This window comes from Dermacentor variabilis, chromosome 7 (genome assembly GCF_050947875.1).
Source record: "Dermacentor variabilis isolate Ectoservices chromosome 7, ASM5094787v1, whole genome shotgun sequence".
Lineage (NCBI taxonomy): Eukaryota > Metazoa > Arthropoda > Arachnida > Ixodida > Ixodidae > Dermacentor > Dermacentor variabilis.
The window spans coordinates 50125931-50148296 of NC_134574.1; positions in this window are offsets into that span (position 1 = coordinate 50125931).

The following is a 22366-nucleotide window of genomic DNA, read 5'->3' on the forward strand; positions in this document are numbered from 1 at the left end:
CAAGTGACGGTATTGTGAAAGCTATTGAGCGTTTACCGTCGTTTTCTAGTCCAGGTCCTCATGGTATTTGTACTAAGCTACCAAAAATGACAAAGCACACTTCTGCTCTTATACTTACACTATTGTTTCAACAGTCTCTCGACACCGCCGAAATTCCGGACGACTGGAAATTGGCACATGTCATGCCAATATATAAAACCGGCGACAAAAACAAGCTAACAAACTATAGGCCTACATCCCTTACGTCTGTTGTATGCAAACTAGTTGAACACTTATTATCTTCTCAAATCATGCAGCACATTGCTAGCAACCACATTCTATTTGCAAACCAGCATGGTTTTCAACGAGGCCGGTCATGGGAATCCCAGCTTCTTGAACTAACCACAGACATTCACCTTAACCTTCATGAACTTAGACAAACTGACGCCATATTTATAGATTTTCCTAAAGCCTTTGACCGTGTGGCTCATAACGGCCTCATATATAAAATGAAGCCGATTAATGTTGACGAAAAAGTAATACACTGGGTTCAAGAATATTGAAGTAACAGACGACAAGCTGTCGTAATCAATAATGTCCGTTCGTCATTTCAATCTGTTCAGTCCGGTGTGCCTCAAGGTTCCGTCTTGGGACCCACTCTATTTTTAATTTATATAAATCATATTCTTCGGGGTGTAGACTCAGAAATCCGGTTATATGCCGATGATTTCGTTCTGTATCGGCCATTAAAATGTAAGGGTGACTGTGATAAATTGCAAAATGAGTTGAACAGGATTGAAATATGGTGCTCAGACTGTCAAATGAGCGTAAATACTTCGAAAACTAAACATATATGATTTACTACTTGCAGTGAAATTACGAAACACACATATTTTCTTAATGGTGAGGCTCTAAAAACTGCAGAATCATTTAAATATCTAGGTGTTCATATTTCTCCGACTTTGCCTGGGCACAATCATGTGGGTTGTATTGTTTCCGATGCATGCAAATCTCTTGGCTTCATTCGTCGAACGCTTCGTCAGGCTAATAGTGATACTAAGCTTCTTGCATACTTCGTTCAAAGTTTGAGTATGCCTCATTTATATGGAACCCGCACCAAACGCATCTTATTAACAAATTAGAACATTTTCAGAACAAGGCCGCGCGATTTATTACAGGTAACTATTCACAATATTCAAGTATCACCAAAATAAAACATGACCTAGGACTCATCCCCTTGCAGACTAGAAGAAAGATATCTCGGCCAACTTTCTTCCATCAGCTTTTTCATAGTGCAAATATATTCTCTCAGGCACACATCTTACCAGCCAAAAGAAAATTCTCACGAAGTGATCACGAATTTAAGGTCGAACAACCATTTGCACGTACTAAAATATTGCAGTTTTCTTGTCTGCACTTAGCCATTTCGGAATGGAATCATCTCCCAAGTAATATAGCTGAAATAACTGACCACATTATATTAAAACAAGCACTTAATGAGACATTCGGGATATAATAACATTAACATTTCTTCCTGCATTTCTTCAGATGTCAGATAATTGTTTGTATAATGTAAGAATTACTGGCGTATGATGTCAAATTAGAGGTGATGTAAAGATTGCATAGCATGTACTACTTCATATAAGGATATTCTACTTACAATGATTATTGTATATCAATTGTTCTCACCCCCTATGTAATGCTTAAGCTGGGCCTTTAGGGTAAATAAATAGAAAAAAAATGGAAAAAGACGGAGAGGTCGAAGGTCTGATGACATCAGAATGCAACACTTCTTGAAGCTCTTGTTTATTGCATATTTCTTTGTATGGCTTAGCCCGTAGGCTTTCTTTCTCACAGCAATTTTGTCTCGAAGTTCAAATGGCACCTTGATTGCAGTTTCGGGAAGATAGGTACCGACACAAAAAGTTCCGTAAATTTCAAAGGAACTTCGTCGGACTTGTGATTATTCTTGCTTGTGGTTGAATGAGGCGGAAATTCTCAGTCGTGAAAATGTCATTCCAAAGAATGTTCATGTTGAATATTTTCACGTCTGGTCGGCATAAAGCAGAATCGAAGCCCACTCCTGACATAATAAAGCTTTTCACGGGGAACGCTAAGGCTCTGAAGTTCACGTTTGCATCCGTCCATTTTGCTAGCTCTTGACAGTTTCCTTCGTAACCTTGAACTTTGGCAGCTTTTCCGGCAAATATCTTGTCTTTGTCAACGATTTTCTCATAAATCGGACTGATCGAAGCCCCTGTATCAATGACGGCGGGCATTTCAATATCACGAACGATCATTAAGACAGAAAAAATGTTGGATTTCTAAAAGAATACATTCGCCTGCGTCTGGGATGTCCTGAACTTCGCGAATTTGCCGCACGTGTGTTCAGTGGATTCCACTTGACTAGGGATGTGAGGTGAGGTTCGGTGCTCATACTCTTTTCTGTTTGTGTTTTACCTGGCTATTGTCCGACGTTGAGTACAGGACTCGAGCGACACATAATGCACGCAGTAGAGCAGCTCGTAGGAAGTGAACGGTGCTTTCACTTGGACTTGTCTCTCACAATCCTTTGTCCTGCCCAGTATCAACAGTGACACGATACATTAATCTTGAAGCGCGGGATCCACCAATTGCAGTAGGCACCTCTTGTCAAAGTAATGGTCGAGCGAATTGTTGTCTCTGCTTGTAAAGCATTGCATTGTCTTACAATGGGACTGGGTTCAATTGAAGTGCCTGAATAAGACATTTTTCCCCATTTACCATGATTCCTTCCGGTCTTCTTTGACGAACAGATCACACTACATTTTATTGTTGCCACATAGTTACGGCCGCATGTTAAGCATCCAATCGGAGTCACGTAACCAGCGGTTCTGCTAACACACGTACTCAAAAAAATCCAGTCAGAGAGCTGCACCATCTTTGCTGCGATCGAATGTATCCAGTTTCACAGTCTGTATATCATATTGACCGCAAATAAGACGGGGACAGAGGGAGAGAACACATATACAGCACGGGCGGTGTTCTGTCCCTCTGTCCCCGTCTTATTTGTGGTCAATATGATATACAGTAAATACCAGCTAGGCCAAAGTGAAGTTCTTCTGGAGTTTCACAGTCTCTCGGCGTATTGCTCCAGCGGTAAGTAAACTCAATATTGGTTTATGTTGTTCTTGATGCTGCATTTGCGTTTACGGTAATTGTGATATCCCATTTATATGTCTTCAAGAGGCGGTAATGCGTTCTTATCTGTATCGCACTGAGCGTCACATTTATTTGAGAATTTGTTTGTTCATTGATTTAAATTCAGCTAGTTCCATGTCAATTTTCGCAGTACCTACTTCGGTGAGTTCGCTGGAGGGTGCCTTGGCTTTGTTGATGATAACTTATAGTAGCCGCGATGTAGTCAGTCCTTCCAGCGCCACAACGAAATTCTTGCATTCCAAAGCATGGCCCGTGAGGAGGGTGCAGGCCTCCCGCATTGCGAGGGAGAATGTCACCCACGTCGGGCTGCTGCCGTCAGCTGCAGTACATACAAGGTTCCCAGACCAGATAAGTCTACAATACTTTAATTATACTAATCAGGTGCCACAGCGATCCTCCTTGTCTTCATTCCCCTCTACTTCTCTATCTCTGTCGTCTTTATTATATCTTCCTTCAAGATAACTACATACTAGTGAAGAAGAAAAAGAATATTTCGAGGCTTGTCGCAGTCCTTTAACCGACCACCTTTACAAGCAGACCTGCAAGTGAAAAAAACTTAACAAGCTGTCCATGCTTTAATAAGCCTAGGATGCTGTCCCTAACTTTCAGGGACAAAAACATAGGTGCGGACAACCAATTTTTTGTCAACCGTTGACTGACCCTCAACCAGCCCATGGGCGTCGCCCGTTGTACTTGACAAGGAGAACAGCTCTCAACGTTTTTGTGTGGATTTACTGCAAACTAAACAGGGTGACGAAAAAGGATGTCTACCCTCTTCCGCGCGTAGATGACTCTCTAGACCGTCTTCTACATGCTCGACACTTCACCTCAATGGATTCACGCCGCGGATACTGGCAGATAGATGTTGACGAATTACATCGCGAAAAGACTGTTTTCTAAAGTACTGACGGCCTGTACGAATTTAATGTGCTGCCTTTCGGATTACGCTCAGCTCCCACCACATTTCAAAGAATGAACGGCACCGTGCTGTCTGGTGCTAAGTGGGAATCATGTCTCGTCTATTCAGACGACGTCGTTGTTGTTCTTTTCGGACATTTCAGCAACACTTCCAGTGACTTCAGTCTGTATTCCCCGCAGTTAGATCTGCAGGCCTGTCTTTAAAACCTGAAAATGCCATTTTGGTTATCAGTAACTGAAGTGCCTCAGCCACATTGTTAATGAGGAAGACGTTTGGCCAAACCTAGAAAAGAGTATGTCTGTTGCCGCATTTCCACCACCAGTCAACAAACGTGACATGCGCGGCTTCTTGGGCCTCTGTTTATACTACGAACACTTTGTGAATAATTTTCCATGATTGCAGAAGCCATCACTAGTTTAACAAAGGAGGATATACAGTTTGTTTGGGGTATGGAGCAGACAGACGCCTACTCCGAGTTTCAGCGGCGCCTCCCGGCCCCGCCCTTACTCGGGCACCTTGATGAAGATGCCGACACTGATCTGTACACTGATGCTAGCTACATCCACAACGGTGCAGTCCGTGTGCAGTGGCGACATGTTGTTTAACGTGCTATCGTTTACACTAGCCGCACCTTAACATGTGCAGAAACGAACTACTCTACAACTGAAAAGGATTGCTGAGCTGTCATCTGGGCGATAACTAAGGTTCGGCCATATTTGTACGGTTGTCCGTTTTGAGTGGTTACCGACCATCATGCCCTTTGTTATCTAGCTAACCGTCAGAACGTTTTGCCAGGTGGAGCCTTTGTTTTCAAGCTTTTGATGTAACAGTCGTGTACAAGTCTGCCCGGAGCCACACTGACGCTGACTTTCTTTCGAACGCTCCACTTGCAACGGTGTGAAGTGATGCTGATGACTACGATGATTTCCTTTGCGCTGTCAGTATATCCTACATGGTGCAGCAACAGCTGGATTATTTAGAACTCGGACAATTTGTGGACTATTTCAAATGCCGAAGTTAGCAACCTCCACGGAAACCAACGCCTTCTCCACCTTCGTTCTGTCTCCGCAACAATGTCTTGTAAAACAAATTTCAACCGATCAGTCTCTGGACATCTTGTCGTTTCATCCGCGCTGCGTGCCGATATCCTGTCCGCCTGCCACGATGCTCTTCAGGCCATTTGGGATTCACGCGTGCCTTGGCCCGATTTTGACTACGCTACTACTGGCCTAAGCTTGCCGAGGAAGTCAAGCATTACGCGAAAACTTTCCGTGACTGCCAGCGCCGAAAGACTCCACCTCAGCGCCCAGCCGGTTCCTTGAACCATGTTACATCACCAACACAACTATTTCATCAAATTGGCGTGGACTTGCTCGGGCGCTTCCCTATGTCTCTTCCTGGCAACCGCTGGACAGTGGTTGCGACTCATTACTGGACGCGGTACTGTGAAACTGAAGCCTTTCAGCATGCAACTGCCAGTGACGTTGAGCACTTTTTCATCCGCAACATAGTATGGTATGGCGGTATGGCGCACCAGGAGAAGTCATTATAGATTGTGGTACAGCTTTCACAGCTCAGATGACGAAAGACGTGATGACGCTTAGTGAAACCGCTCATCGCCGAGCCACTGTATACCATCCTCAGACCAATGGTCTTAAGCAGAGGCTAAATAACACAATCGCTGACACGCTTTCCATGTAAGTCGACAATGAACACAAGAACTTGGACGATGTTTCGCCTTTCGTTACATTCACAGACAACAGCATTATTCAAGTAACTATTGGGTTCGCTCCTTCCCTTTTGCTCGATGGCCGCGGAGCAATCACCATGCTTGACGCCTTGTTCCTCCCCGAGCAATACAATATAACCATTGACACGGAAGTATTAACACGGCTCGAAGACGCAGCTCGCTAGTTTGCATGCGAGCGCATCCAGAATCACCAGTTAATAGACTTCCAGAGGTATATCGTTTGCCATCGCGAGGTTGTCTACAACCCGATGATCAAGCTGCGTTATGCACCCCGATTTAACGGCGCAGTGGGTCGGAAAAGTTACTGCACCGCTACTTCGGCCCCTGCAGTCGTCCGCCGCCTCAGCGAGGTGAACTACAAAGCTGTCCCTGCTGATACGAGTCGGCGATCCCGTAGCGTTCAACCTAAAGATATTGTTCATGGTTCCAGGATGAAACCATACCACTCAGGTTGACGATGCCATTCTCAATTTCACTCGCCTTTCTTGTGCTTGCTTGACACTTTCGTCTTCACAAAATTTGTCAGTGTTGCCATGTATGTGTTTGCTCTTTCCCCTCTGTTTTGCATTTGAAGCATCGAGACGATGCTTTCTGGAAGGGGGTAAAGGCACAAGCAAAATAGTTGGCTGGTGCGTTTGCGTGGTGCGTTTGCCGCTTCTGCAGAAGCTGAGGCCGACGACGACGGGAACTGTCTGCTTCTATTATATAAAACCTAATAATTTTTGTCGTATATGCAGTAGCTACCCAACATATGCTCATATAAAATCCTTCTACGCAAGAAAAGTTCCACAGAAGGATCACTGGTTAAATCAGTATCTAAATATGAGCGTGATAGTGTTCGGTGGCACGCGTAGGAAATGATCTTCTGTTGCTCCCTATCATAAATGGTCAAATATAAGGTAAATTATACTTACACTGTGTGTCTTATTGGAGCCGTACAGAGACACCTTCCACTCCACCTGACATCTTGGAAGATATGAGCATTGTTTTGTGTGCTCATGTAAATGAAAATGCGAGGCTACTAATGGCTGGGGATTTCAACTTGCCTGACATTAAACGGCAATCTTATTATCGGTCATGCAGAGACTGCTGGAGCTCAGTGTTTCTTGGAGTCATGTTTTCTCATAATGTGAGACGAATTGTAGATCTGTCATAAAGTGACTTATTATGCTATATCAGTCGAAAATACGCTCCAAACTGGACAGTGGCGCACTCGTTTCCGCAGTGTGACGTCACTCATCGAGACACGTTACTTCAAAAATTATTCAAGGCAACATCTGTTATTTTTGTGATCAGTTGCTTGAATGGACGAATTGAAGTTTGGATAATAAATAAAACAACAAATAGAATGTCTCCGGGTTTTTCTTTTCTTTTACTTCGCGCCGAAGCAAGACAGATGTATTTCCACTTCATCTGCTTGTTCCCAAGTTCGGGCACTCACGTGCGCAGGTACCGAAACTATGCCCTTTTCTACTGTGTTCCCGCACGTGATCATGCTCTGCGATCCGCTTGTGTCTGCCTTAGTATTCGTGTAGCACTGAATTATACCGGTAGTCTTGTCTCCTTGCGCGCAGCGCGCAAAATCGCGCGCTGCGCGATACGATAACAGCTCGCGCGGTACGCCGCCAGCGGAAGGGCTCAGCGCCGCAAAAAAAAAAAAGCGAGGAGAAAAACAATAAAGGAGGGGCCTGTGACGCATGCGCCACACGATTTAGAAAGTCCGGCATGGAAGAACGCAGGGAAGGAATTTCGCCTGCGGAGGCTGGAAGCGGCGACTGGAGAGAATGTCTCGCTTTGCAGTCGAGCTCGCCTTCTGAAATCATGGGTTCACGGCAATGAAACATTCATATCGCGGCTATTAATGAGTCAATCTGAAAACATTTTTGCCTCGCAACGCTCCGTAGAGGACATGTAACAACTACCGTTGTATAGACAAAATTTCCTATGGGGCCTGGTGAGGGGAGCCTTAAAGAAAAAAAAAGAACTCTGTGTCGAGTAATTTGGACGTTTGTTTATCCCCTCTTGTTAATCTTACACATAGGTGGCATTTCTTAATTCGTCAAATCACCTCCCAAAATTATGCTTTTTGCCAATGGTTGTTGTGTTTATTGTCGTGTGCAATGCAGAGCTGACCAGGTTAAAAGTAAGCACTCTCTTCAATCATAAAATTCATGTTGTACGAAATGGGGAATGGAAATCAATTATAAAAATTCACTTACACAGACAATAAAACAAGGCTTCGCCCTTGCTCGAGTATAAGATTGAGGGCAGAATTCTGAACAACGTGACTAGCTTTAAGTACTTATGCGCAACAATTATGGATCAATTAGGTTGACGTCAGCATATGGAAATTGTGTTTGTTAGCATTCTGTTTGTGAAAAACTTTGCGCTGACTGATGATGTGCGAATAAGAGATTATTTTGATTCTTGTCTTTCTGAATGTTGCCACAATAACGTTCTGCAGCTTTGGGAAACGTTTAAAACAATGCGTTTATTGCGCATTGATCAATTTATACCTTAACAAACTTAAAAAGCCAGCTAAACATACACCATGGATAAATAGACGCACTATTCAATTAAAACGTAAAGCCAAACGCCTAAGAAAGGGCCAGCTACTGATAATTTAACCAGTATCCGTGTCACCCTTTCAGAGGCCATTGCAGAAGCAAAACATTTTTATTTCAGTAACACTTTACCAAAATTTATTAAGGAAGATCCCTAGAAGTTCTGAAACTTTATTAGGGACGGAATAAATCCACAAGGAACATTATTCCGGACAGCATTGCAACAACTGATCCCAAGGCTGTTGCTAACCATTTAAATTACCATTTCCACAGTTTCTTCTCCCCGTCTACTGAACACTCGTTCCAAACTTCACCGTCCTGCTCTTCTGATGTTAATATTTATCATCAAGGTGTACGTAACATGCTCCTCCGGTTACAAGTAAAATCATCTGTTGGTCCAGACTGCATTCCCAACACCTTCCTTCGGCGTTATTCGGGACATTTGTGTAAATTCCTTGTAATACTCTTCAGGCCTCCCTACATTCCGTGGTACTTTCGGTCGACTGGAAAGTAGAACTCACTCTTCAATTACTGACCAATTTCCACGTTATCCTGTTCTTGTAAATTATTCGAACACATTGTTGCTGACTACAATAATGATTTCCTAAACGAACGCAACATTTTATCTCCTTTCCAACATGCCATCAGGGAGGGGCGCTCGACCGTCGCCCAATTAAGCACAGTCATTCACTCGTTTGTTTCTGTGCTTGACAAGGCTGGCCAAGTAGATGTGATATCTTTGGATTTTCAAAAAGTGTTTGATGCAGTTCCTCAGGACAAATTAATCTGTAACTTAGAATTCCTAGGTCTTCCTGGCTTTATCCTGTCCTGCGTTTGTTCTTGCTTAACGCGTCGAAAACAATACGTTCAGTAACATTCTTTCAGTAACCTCTGGCGTGCCTGAAGGCACCGTGCTTGGCTCACTACTATTTCTTATTTATTGTAACGACATAGTTGGTGTAATAGTGGCCCCTGTCAATATTCGTCTGTTCGCAGACGACTGTATCATTTTTAACGATATTAATACAGTTAATGATCAACCATCTATTATTTTGGCCTTATACAACATTCATGAGTGGAACAACAAGTGGGGAATGAAACTTAACTCCAATAAATCTGTGCTTCTACGTATAACAAACTAAAACGTAGACGTGAAGTTTTCTTATTCTATTAGCCAAGACCCCTTGGCCGAAGTGAGTACAAGTATCTTGAAATTACAATTATTAATAACCTAAATTGGAAAAGCAAAATTGCTGCTACCGTCTCTTCTGCTTTCAGAAAGCTATCTACTTCGCCATAAGCTTAATCACGTATCCCATGAAGTAAAATCATTAGCCTATACCACTTTTATTCGACCCAAATTGGAATACTCGTGCGTTATTTGGGATCCGTTTACGAAAATCAACATTACCGCCCTTAAAAGGATACAGAAGAGAGCCATACGTTTTATTTTTTCGAAATACGGCCGAGAAGAGTCTATAACTGAATCACTGCCGACAAAATGGTTTTCACATCCTTCAAACGAGGCGAAAAATAATACGCCTGAAGTTCCTTTCTTCCTTCCTATACCGTAAATTTTCTTTAGATCCTAGTCCATACATAACTCTTTCTCCATCCAGGAAAACCCGTCATTGCCACCCACTCGCTCTCTGCCCTTAAGATGCCACGACAAACCTCTTTATTTTTATTTCTTTCCTCCAATTATAGAAGAAAGGAACCTCATCTTCTTTTCGTCATCAGAACGGCCTTGAATCAATTGAGATTCATATTATTAGTATTTCCTAATTAACATTGCTATTTTGTGCTATATCATTTGATTTCTTAAGTTTTATATTTTGCGATTCTGCCTTTTGCAAGCGTATATTTTATTTGTTACCTTGCCTCTCCTGCTGGGGCCACACGGCCTGCAGTATAATGTTAAAAAATGTAAAATATGAATTGATGTACGATGTAACCATGAGGAAAAAAATAACAAAAACGACGATAGAGGTGATACAAAAGGTTTATATGACTTATATTTGATCCTACAAAATGCCAGTGCAGTATGAAGCCGCCATCAAAAGGTTGTTATGTCAAAGTTGAAACGTGTGCAGCGAATCTTAGTACGTTTTGTATGGTCGAAACCTAGGCGCTCTAACTCGGTAGCAGACATAGTAAAGACATGTGATTTCGAGACGCTATAGGTAAGAAGACAGAATAGCAAATTGAAATACTTTTTCTTAGATATTACGTGGAAAGATAAGAATGAATAGAAACAGATATATAAAGCATAAGCTTCCCTAACTTTGCTTCGGACCAACTCATTCTCTCATTTTGCAACCAATGGAAGCCCTTACCGATTTCTTTCGTTTTTCCTTTGTTCCTGACAATTAAACTTGTGGAAGAGTTTACCGGATGCCACTGTGGAGAACAAAGATGTATCCGATTTTCAATTTTTCCTAAATAAGCATTTCAGTAAATATCCTATGACTTGTTAGTTGACCATCGCCCAATGTATGCGTACTATGTACACTTCTTTCATTGTACCCTCCCTGCAGCGACCCTCAACAGAGGGTCAACATTTGACTAAATAAATTAAATAAAATCAAAAACACAGCGCAGTTTAAGATATGATATTCGAAAACCTTAATTTAGTTACGTCACTGGCGAGCATTAATTTTGAAGGAATATTAGTGCAGCAATTATTACTAGATAGTGACGAACAGAGCGCGACGCTGAGTGCTTGGAAACTACCGCGAGTCCGTGGAATGGGTACGAGACTACTGACGCACATTATCGTGGGAACAGCTACCTTGAATTCTAGGTTGTTTTAGGTTCCTCATCTGGCATCGCATTGCTTCTAACCTAGCTGCTTGAAGTCTGACGTCGTCACCCTCAATCGCGTTATGATGTATAGAGAAAAGATGAAGTTAACTACAGGGGTCACGATAGAACTCAGTGCCTGCGCACTGAAACACTGCAGCGGAAGGGTCCTCACGTCCACAATATGTGAGTACCGCGCTCGCGCGGTTAAGAGACCTAGCCGGCAGTAGAAGCTGACTGGAATACTTATTCAAAGACACAGGCTCGCCTGTAGTATATTTGGTGTCCGCGGGAGGGCAATAACAATGTAACCGGAACCCACTTCACACATTTGCATTCATGTGCGCTTGTATAATGTCTTTGTCATACCATTCTTTATTTCATGTTGTTTGATAAAGCTGGCTTTTCACTATCCTAGCCGAGTGCGTATGTTGCTTCGCATGTGTATCTTCCTCATCTGTGCAAGTGCTCATCACGGACCGCAGTGCAGCCCCGTGTACGTGTTTGAAACGCAACATACCCGTAGAAGTATGCACACGGTGTTGTGCAACTTTCCTTGCCTTTTACTCCTATAAGTTCGTGTGTGTATAGAACTGTCTTCTTTATATATCTTTTATTTTATCACATTGTTACTAGTAATCTTACAATATATTTTAATATTTTGACTATTATGTCAAAGGCAGTAGTGGTCTGAATTATAGGGTGACTACACCTATTTGTTTTGGTTTTAATAAAATAAATGTACGGGATTCTGGTTCGCGCTAACCGCAACCACTATATCACTTCATGTAATGCGTACACCGGTCACCGGTGTCGAAAATTAAGAGTTATTTACGCAATCTTATGACGGTGGTGGAAGGTCTTGAGCTTTTCCAGAAGCACTGAATGAAGAAAAAGGCTTTATGTTATTAAAAGCGAGTTAAGGCTCATGAATGCCTTCACCATCGAGTTTGAACTTTTCTTCATTGTAAGAGTTATGCCTGATATGCCGCCAATTAGGGTGGAGGAATAATGGAATTATTCTAAGGTTGACGAAGAGGAAATAACAGATAATGAGCCAGATACTAAAGCTATAAGGTTGAGCTCAAGTTTAGAACCCGAGCTTAGTTTCCTGTTTTCTTATGTATTAACGCCCTCTGGAAATGAAGGGTCCCTCATCCATCAACGAGATTTTTGAATTTGTTTTGCTACGTAGGTCTGGAACAAACTAACCCACTTAATAATTTACAGCTCTCGCAGATGCTCTACAAAAGGCTTTACGAATATTAATAATAACAGTTATGTTTAAGTTATCAATCTTATCCCACTCTCTATATGCGGTGAAATGAAATGTCAAACCAAAGTTCACCCATTTTCAAAAAAGGTGCATTAAGTAGAAATACATATGTGGGTACGTAGGAGCACTACAGGTTGATATCACCGTATACCGTGTTCCTACATGGTGTCAAAGCTTCACCAATTTATTTGGTGCACCCAAATAGGACGAGCAAAAGTTAACTATGAATTGCGAAATATGTTCTGAGGTTTTTCACAAGAGCAAATATGCCAGAGACCCTATGGAACCTCGGCAGGCAATGAATTGTGAATATGCCGGCCAGAAATTTTTATTGAAAATGAGACAATGTCATGATTGAACACTCGAAATAATTTCGCCGCCTTGCGTGAGTACTTCGGTCGCAACCGATCTCCCATCGCCAACGTTCCACGTTACATCCTTTGAAAGATTGTCCTTCCGTTAATGAACTCCGTTCGGTTGAAGTTCCAAGATAAATGGGTAGCAGCTACGTTAATGATGTTTGGAGGGTGGTGACGGTCGACGAGTTCTCTTGGCAGAATGACTGGTCCTATCTGTAAATAATCGTCCTGCAGGAAGCAGAGAGCCGTATAAACACCACTTAATGCCATATTATCACGCGCCTGGCTTCCGCATTAATGACGCCGCAGTAGCCGCTAGCATGGCGCTATCGCTACGCACGTAAAGTGAGTACGCCCTTGCTACACATTACGTCTGTAAACTTCGTCGCTTAGTTTAGAATGTCGGTTTCAATGAATGCAGGCTTTCAGTATTTCCCCGAGGTGTCGGCTGTCTGGAACCGACGAAGCACTTTTTCTGGCTATATGAGAATTTCATGAAAATAATATTATTGGCGCTACATATAACGCTAACGTTTACCCTCAATTCAATATTTTGTAGAAAGGAAAGTCCGGCAGACGTGTTTTAGTTTTCCGTTAGGGGAAAGACACTGCTGTGGAAACATATCGTTAAAATTACAAGGTCAGGACAATGATTCCAATCGGTTTTATTGTCTGAAATAGTAAAATGAACCCTCGTTGAGTTTTTTTTCTCATAGCAGACCAAAAAGAGTATTTTATTTTGTTTCACTTAAACTTATTGATTTGCTTGAAATCAGCACACTACTGCAGTCTTCTCTCTGAACGTTGAAATAAGACGCCTGATATATTACTGAGCCACATCGGAAAATATATTTTGGGATAGAAACGAGAAAGTTCAGATAAATTTGTAATATTATCAGCTTTATTTGTGGCTGGCAGTGCCAGGCAGTATCGAAGACACATGTTTCATAGATACTATCGCATATGCTCCTTGAGTTTCTTCCATCTGTATCATGATACGACGGGCAAGACTTCGATCAGTATATGTATTTGCGATAGATGAAAGAATGTATCGTCGTGAATCTTATCATGCAATCACCCTGCGAAACGATAAACGTTGGCTGAACTTCGCTTCTCAAGCCAATGCTGTGCCACTATGCCACTGAATAAAACTAAAATAAGCGACCTTCTTATATGTTTCTGCCAGAGCCCCCCAGTGAGGCCCTGCGACGAGATCAGAGCGTCCCTATTGGTGGAGCAGAGTCACGTGGTAACGCTCGGGCCGTCTCAACAAAGAAAAGCGCGCGAACGTCTGCGCGCAGCGAACTTTTTATTTGTTGATTTTTTTCTAGTCGCGTCAGTGCCATGACACTTGCTCGCAGCCACCGTACTATGCTGCACACGCCAGTGCGTGCGGCGTCTTTCGCGCAAATTCTGACGCCGCTGTAGTGTCGTTATCGAAGTTTCTCCTGCGTGGTGCTTTGTTACGAAGTCTGTGGAATGGGATTGCTTTACATCTAGCGACTATTACACATTATTTTGAAGGAACTTTGAGCGAGGAAGAGAAGGCTTTTGAGATACTAAAAGATCTTTCATTCAAACGAAACAACATTGGTATGACTTAAGAACTCTATAAGAAAACATTTTTTTTATTTCTATAATAAGAAATTTCCGAATTTATCGATGCACCTTCAGATACATATGGACAGTATGCAGTATCGCATAAAATTAGTGCCGTAGTATCATGTATCAGTATCTCTAATACTTTTTGCCGGAGTATCTTGTATCGTATCATGCTATATATACAAGTTATCTTTGCCCAGCCCTGGAGCCTTGCACATCATAACCTCAGTCAATTATGCACCATTAAATTCTGGATAACTAAAAAACCAATTAGCTTGTTCTGTGGCAACGATTCCTCTTCTTATTCATTCTTATTGAGCGCCCACAGCGCATGTACGTGTTTGCCTGCGTAATCGATAACAAGAAAATGTAGATGCTTCATTAATAACCGTCCTCATCGCTATGACATTCTCGATGATAGAAATGACCCTAGGTGTCCCCACCATCGAAAGCACCTTTGGGTCATGTATGCTTTGTAGGCTTTGTGCCTAAGTCACAGGGACGCGATTACAGTGGCTATTCCCTCACCTTTACAAAATACAACGAAGTGGTATGTTCGTCAACGACATATATAATATGAAAACCATTACTGTTCTACAAGTCCTTACAGACTTTTTCTACAGTTCTTCTCTACAGTCCTTACAATAATTTTTTTGATTCCCACCTGTTACCATTACTCAAGCAGTTTCAAGTCAGTGTCCCATAATATTTATCAACGTTAGAAGCAGCAGCAGCCGAGGTAACCGCAGCCGCCACCCATCTTTATGCCTACTATAGCCAGAGGGCCTCTCCCAGCGATCATCAAATATCCCGGTCTTGCGCTAGCTGATTCCAACTTGCACTTGCAAATTTCGTAATATCATCCCCCCACCTAACTTTCCGTAGCTGCTCACCTGTCCGACACAATCAGATTTAGTGTATAAACGCATGGCTCTAACTGCTGCTTATTTGCGAACGCTTCGATTGACTCTAAATAAGAAATAAACAACAAAATAAATACAGCTTGAAACGTGCTCTGCTCTTTGGAATGCAGGAGCTTTTTCTTTAATAATGGTGAATGGGCCTGCAGAGCCGTTATTCGAAATTTGTAGTCTAATATCCATGCCGCACCGTAACGTTCCATTGTAACCAACAGCAACATGTACATGCGGGCCTATTCTGAGCAATATATACATGTCGCCACGCCGTCCTCTCTGCGAGCTTGCGGAATACAGTCAGTAGTGCTCGAAGGTCACGCAGACGTTCAAAGTGAATATGTGGAAGGGTTATAAACCAGAAAAAAAAAGAACTGCACTCTTATAAAAGTGTATTGAACACACGCATAACGCCATAGAAACTTGTAGAGCCGCGACAAAGACCTAGTCTCTAAATAACAGCTCATATTTATTAGGTATGAGAGCGCATGATGCATATTGTAGAAGTGTCACTGTTCAAGTGGATGTCTGAAGAATTTGAACTCATTGATCGCGTGAGGCGTTCTCCACGTTATAAAATTCAATATATTGGTTAGAAGCCTTCTTTCGTAAAGAAACCGACCATAATACAAAGTTCTATATATATAATTCGTTGGTCGTATTTTCTGTATGACGTTTGTTGAGCTCTACCATTTATATACAAAGTATTGTCAGTCTTGTGAATATATAATCTACTTCTGTGAATTATATTATGCTAATTTAGTTTCAATATCAAAATGGTGGTAAATGTTGGCATTTCCATCCTATGGAGATGATTGGCGATGGTCATGCAATAAGCATTCTTTCTCAGGACAGGTGTATAAGTAGTGATTATACGTGCTGGATTATTGTGACGGTGGAGTTAACAAGGCAGAATACATTCAATTCCAGAATGTTGATTTATTTCACGCTGTTTAGTTGAATTGCATGCATATCTTTATGTAATAATTTAGATTTAAATTGGTACCGACAATATGAATCTTCTATTTACAACCGCTAGTAACGCTACAAGCCGAGGACGAAGTATGTATGGTAGTTGCTGCAAAAATGAACAGCAAACAAACATTCGCATGGACAACCATTCGCAAGCAGCTGACAGGGTGGGACGGCCCACATCTGATGGAGGCTGGAGGACACCTCGTTTCAAACACCGGACGATGCATTGCCAGAGTTTCAGTTTGTACAACGACCTTCGTGACGTATTTCCTTCTGGTGCCCAAGTGTACCCAGCTCGTTATAGTGGGCATGGGTTTTCTTGAGTAATATGGGGCGATCGTTGTTCTGCGTGACTTGTTCATGAATTTTTCTATGTTTCTTCGTATTCGAATGTGGAGGATGAACATCATCGCGCGCCTTTATGCATGGTCGACGACTCCGTAACGCTACCGCCTCGAAGAATCATCTTCATCCTCGTTGAGTGCCAAAAAGACCAACTAGATGTGGGCATTGCCGAAGGTAACCCACCATATTGTGAAGTGGGCCTCACACGACGTCTCATAGAGCTCCAAAATAGGCAAACCATGTTCCTAGTTACTGACTTCAGGGGCGAGTACAATCTGTTTGTGAGGCGTACCATCATGGCCTACTTAGAAACAATAGACCAGTAAAACGCCTGTACTTCGGCAACGGCAGTCTCGATTAAGGAGCAGAGCAATTTCAACTTGACCGGTCCCATCAACGTGAATCCTCAGCTGACACAGCCCGAAAAGGATAAGCTGCTCAGTCTACTATAATCATTTAGCGACTGTTTTGCCACCACGTAGAGGTAAAGCCGATTCCTCTAGAATCATCGCTAACCCGACCATCCAACCTGTTCGCCAACACGCTTACTACGTCTCGCAGAGAATAAGATGCTATTAGTCATCAAGGTAAATAACGCTAGATGATGAGGTCATTCAACGATCGACATGTCATTTGGTTTCACTTAAAGAAAGCTCACTGCGATTCTTTGTCGATTATCGCAAACTGAATAAGTTCACGAAAAAAATACGTTTAACCCCTTCCTCGCATTGGCGGCTATTTGGGTCGCCTGTGACATGCCCGGTACTTCTCTTCAAGGGATATAAGAAACAAGTACTGACAGATTGATGTTCATGGAGACTGGGGAAACGGCATTTATAATACCTGAGGGTCTCTATGAATTCAGTTTGTTCCCTTTTGGATTGTGTTGCGCTCCGGCAACATTTCCACTCATAATGAACACACTTTTATTGTACCTCTAGTGGCACTCGTGTTTAGTCTACTTAAAGGATGCAGTTTTTCCACCACGTTTGAGCAGCACATCGAGCTGCTTGAGGCGGTTCTTCAGGCGATTCACACCGGTGGACAGTCTCTGAAGGCCGAAATATGTCACCTCGCATAAGAGGGGCTTAAATTCCTAGGTTATATTGTCATCAGCCCCGGGGGTCTCCCGACCCTGACAAAGCCACGGCAGTTGCTTTCTTCCCGATACCGAAGACAGAGAACAACCTACGCAGATTTTTAGGACTTTGTGCGTATTACCGCCGCTGTGTGCCCAATTTTTCTGAGATTGCGTAACCTTCGCGATGACACACGAAGAACGACGACAAATTTGCTTCGGGTCCAGGACAATCCGAGGCATTCTACGAACCACAGACACCGCCGATCTTTGGTCACTTTGGCAGAGAGGCCGACACAGAAGTGCATACTGATTGTAGCAACGTTGGTCTCGGAGTGACACTCGTACAATTTCAAGCTGGTGTGGAACGCGTTATTCCCTGGGCCAGCTGCACGTTTCCTGATGCTGAAAAAAAGACTACTCAGCAACTGAAAATAAATGTGTAATGGTTGTTTGGCATATCGAGAAGTTCCGGCCAGATCTTTACGGGCGCCCCTTCCGAGACGACGATGACCACCACTGTCTCTGCTGGCGTACTCTGGCAACGATACAGCAGATGTACATCCGAAGTTGTCGAGATTGACAGGGTCGCAAAATTTCACAAATGAAACCAGCTGGCCAGATTCAGCTTGTACGACATCCTGGTTCATCTTTTGAACAAGTCGAGATTTTTTCAATGGGTCCGTTTCCCAAGTATTCAGCTGAAAACCACTCGACCGTTGTCGCGACCGATTATTTCACTTGAAACTGAGAAACCACGCTGTTATTCGAGCTACGGGTTCATGTATTCTTCAGATACTTCATTGTCAAAAATATCGTCTTTCGGCATGGTGCTTTCACTGTCGTCTTCACAGACCATGGTGTGGTCTTTGCCGCAAGTTGGTCTGAGCTATTTTGCAGCTGAGTTGAACAACGCACCTTACGGCAACTGTGTATCATCCGCAGACCAATCGGTAAACAGCGTCTAAATATAAGGATTGCAGATATGCTTTCCTGTATGTTGTCATATATATGCGTATAACATTGCGCTTTAAGAAACCACCGGGGTTTCTCCTTTTAGTCTGTTCTACGGATGTGACTTTACCACTGTGCTCGACTTAATGTTTTTACCAACTTTGTCTGATACGAACACAACAGATACAAACGCTTTTGTTTAGCGTTCCGAAGAAGCATGGCACCTTGCATGGCAACGAACTCAATCTAGACCAAGTCCAGATGCTCGTCGATACAAATTATGCCACCGACACGTAACACAGACGTTGGGAGATCTCGTATGGGTTTGGACACCTACACATCAACGAGACCACTTAGAAAAATTATTGCACCGTCAGTCTTTTGAATCCTACATAGTTTTGCATCGCCTAAGTCACCTACGAAGTTTCCCCAGCCGATATGTCACACTACTTTCGTAGACCACGTTCTTTGAACTTGTTCAGGTCACCAGGATGAGTCCTTACTATTGGCGCTGAATCCAATTCACAAACTTCGTGGTAGCATCCCTGTTCTCGCGACCGTTGTATTTCTAATTTCTTTTATTTTTTCCTTGTGGCATTAAACCTGAACCCAACTTTATTGGCTTAACTCTCAGGTAGTCACGTTGAGATAAAGTGCAATTTCTTGTTTTTTTTTGGTGAGGGGAGGGGTAATTCCATGCTCAAGTAATGCTCACAGCCCAGGACAAATAGCTGTGTGCGGTAGCTCCTGCAAAAACGAATTGTAAATGACCGTTCACTTGGAACTGACTGCTTGCCTTTTCCTCTCGCGACAATGTCATCTATGAGGTGGCCAGGTTTGTCTCCAGCTGCAACCTGTTACTTTTTCGCCGTATCGCCGTCGCAACTTTATTGCAGAATATATATATATATATATATATATATATATATATATATATATATATATATATATATATATATACACACATATATATATATATATATATATATATATATATATATATATATATATATATATATATATATGTATATATATATCCGTAGTTTAGAACAATGTGTGCATAGGTTCGGCAGAGCTAGTAGACAGCAGCACATCGTCTTCTCTTTTGCTGCTAATGACGACAAGCAGATGGCGATGGATAGAGAAGTAGGATATATACGTGGGAATACTAAAGTTTATGACTCCGCGGACAAAGGTGTGATTGAGCCTACCGCCGGTCGATGTGCTGGGTAACGTGTCGAGGCAGTGCCACTCCGCGCCAAATGCCTGCCTTAGGCACTTCGGAAGCCACGTCTCTTGGAGGTTCGAGTGGCCGATGTTTAAGACCCCGGACATGGTGAGTGGCATGCCTGGTTTCTGAGCGTTCTCGTAGCAAGTTATATGCACAGCCTCACTCTAAGCTGTTGGGTTCATTGATGTTAGGTGACTCATGCCTACCTCAGCTATACGTGTGCACTCGCGTATTGTCAACCTTGGTCAAGTGACGTAACGTGGCGCATTCAATCATGAAATGGCGTTTAATAACATTTTTGTACTGCGTGACCCGGCGCACTTTGAATTGAGCCTCTGACTGAGCCCGACAAGTTAAACCTGCATGCAGCAATGGCCAGTCGAATCGTGTCCCCTCAGCCCAACAAGTGATGTCCCATCGATTCGACCTTGGAAAACACAGTTAAGCGAGGTGGTGGGAAAACTCTTAGATAGACAGGTACATACATACACGCACAGACGGACGGACGGACGGACGGACGGACGGGCCGACGGGCGGACGGGCGGACGGACGGATGGACGGACATTCTACGGAAAGAGCATGAAGTATGTAGACACTGCTAATCTCTATAAAAGCGTGTATGTTCCTATATACGATATTGGGCAAATCCTATGTGAATATTAGAAGATATAGAGCAAAAAAAGCACTCACAACAATTCCGACAGAACACCTCTCGCCATGAAAGTCATTATTGCAAGTAGCAATTTCTCTATTTCGCGTCGAAGAGGTTCCTTGAAGAATAGCACATGCCTTTTGACACATATGAAAGAGGGCTATTGAGCAGCTTTTCTGCTTCCTGCAGGTTTTACTGACGCAGCTATTCCAAGTAGCCCGTCAGGCTGCACAAAGCTCACCCAGCACGTGGCCATTGAGCTCGCCGATGCCCCAGGCGCCATGTCAGCACTGCTCTTGGCTTCTTGATGTTCGCATGGGAGCATGATGTGCGCATGGTCCAACCGCGCCCACGGCAGTCCCTTCTTATTGCGCACGATGTCTCGTGTGTGAATATATACTGTGTGGCGATATTAAGCCGAATATCACTTCTAGCAGGGCAACTTTCTTTACCCTGGTTGCCTGTTCGTTCGCCTGTGCTTTTACGCATTTTCCGTCAAACTTGACCCACTGGGTACGCCATGGTCTGATGGTTAGAGTACGAGGTTGCAACTATGAAATAATTGGGTTCAAAAGCAATTGTCCACCCAGCTTGTTAGAAGGGCACGCGACATTTCGTTAAAACCAGTCATCACTTAACCCATTTCCCGCTAATTTGTGTAGCAGTGTATGTGTATGTGGATCATTTGCTATTTGTACCCAGGTGTGTCACTGTTCAATGAACCTTTTTGGTGTCAATTCTGGTCACTGCGCTCTTCAATGAAACTTCTTAACACTAGCTTGTGTCAGCGGGCATAAGTCTTAAAGTACATATGGCACTCTTAACAAAAGCTGTCTCACCACAATTTTGGTCACTGGGTATGCATTCCTGGTATTCTGCCCCACTTCAATAAACGTATTCACGCTGACTCTGGTCCTTCCCTGTTTGTAAATGGGCATGTGGCCATCTCTAATGGTCCTCTGCCCTGCCAACAATGGTCGCTGGGCATTTGCTACGGCATTTGTGCCACTCTTCAATGTCAACAAAATTGATTAAGTTTCTGCAGTGGTGGGCGAAGTCGAACACCCATCACATAGTTTCAGCCAACCTTGTCCGACTAGGCATGCACAAAGGCGCTGCGCGGGGATTTCTTGTCGGTGGCCCTATATGACTTATCGTGTTCAGGGGGAAGCGATAAAAAGAGCCCGACTGTTTACAAGCTTGACTCTTGACGCGCTTTCGTGGTCGCAGTAAGGTGTGTCGACATACAGCTTCAATACTGATCGCACTAACGTCGACACTCGTCAGGATAAAGGTTTTCTCGAATTTTTCTTCGAATGTTTTGCGCGAGAAAACGCCGTAAACCGACTAACACAGCAAAGCTTTCTGATGCGAAGGGTGTGTAGACGACGCGTCTTTCAATTCAGCATATGCCACAGCAGCAATCACAGATTTTCATCCAACACGACAGCGAGTTTTCTGCGCAACACCATTAACACTAAGATTCTGTCAACTAGTTTACCAAGAAATGAAAGCTCCCCATCATTTTGCACACCTGATTAATGCGTTAGAATTGTTTGGATACTTCACACACTTTCCAGGCCCTATGTATCTATCCACCTCTTTATGTTTATGTCTATGTATACATATATTTAACCATTCTTCCTGTCTACATGGGTGACTGGGTAGTCCCTAGCCGAATGGTTTGTGCGTCGTGCTGCTGTACTGAGGTAACGGTGCTCGACACAAACCATCGGACCAATTTCGGGCGCTGATTATGTGCCGA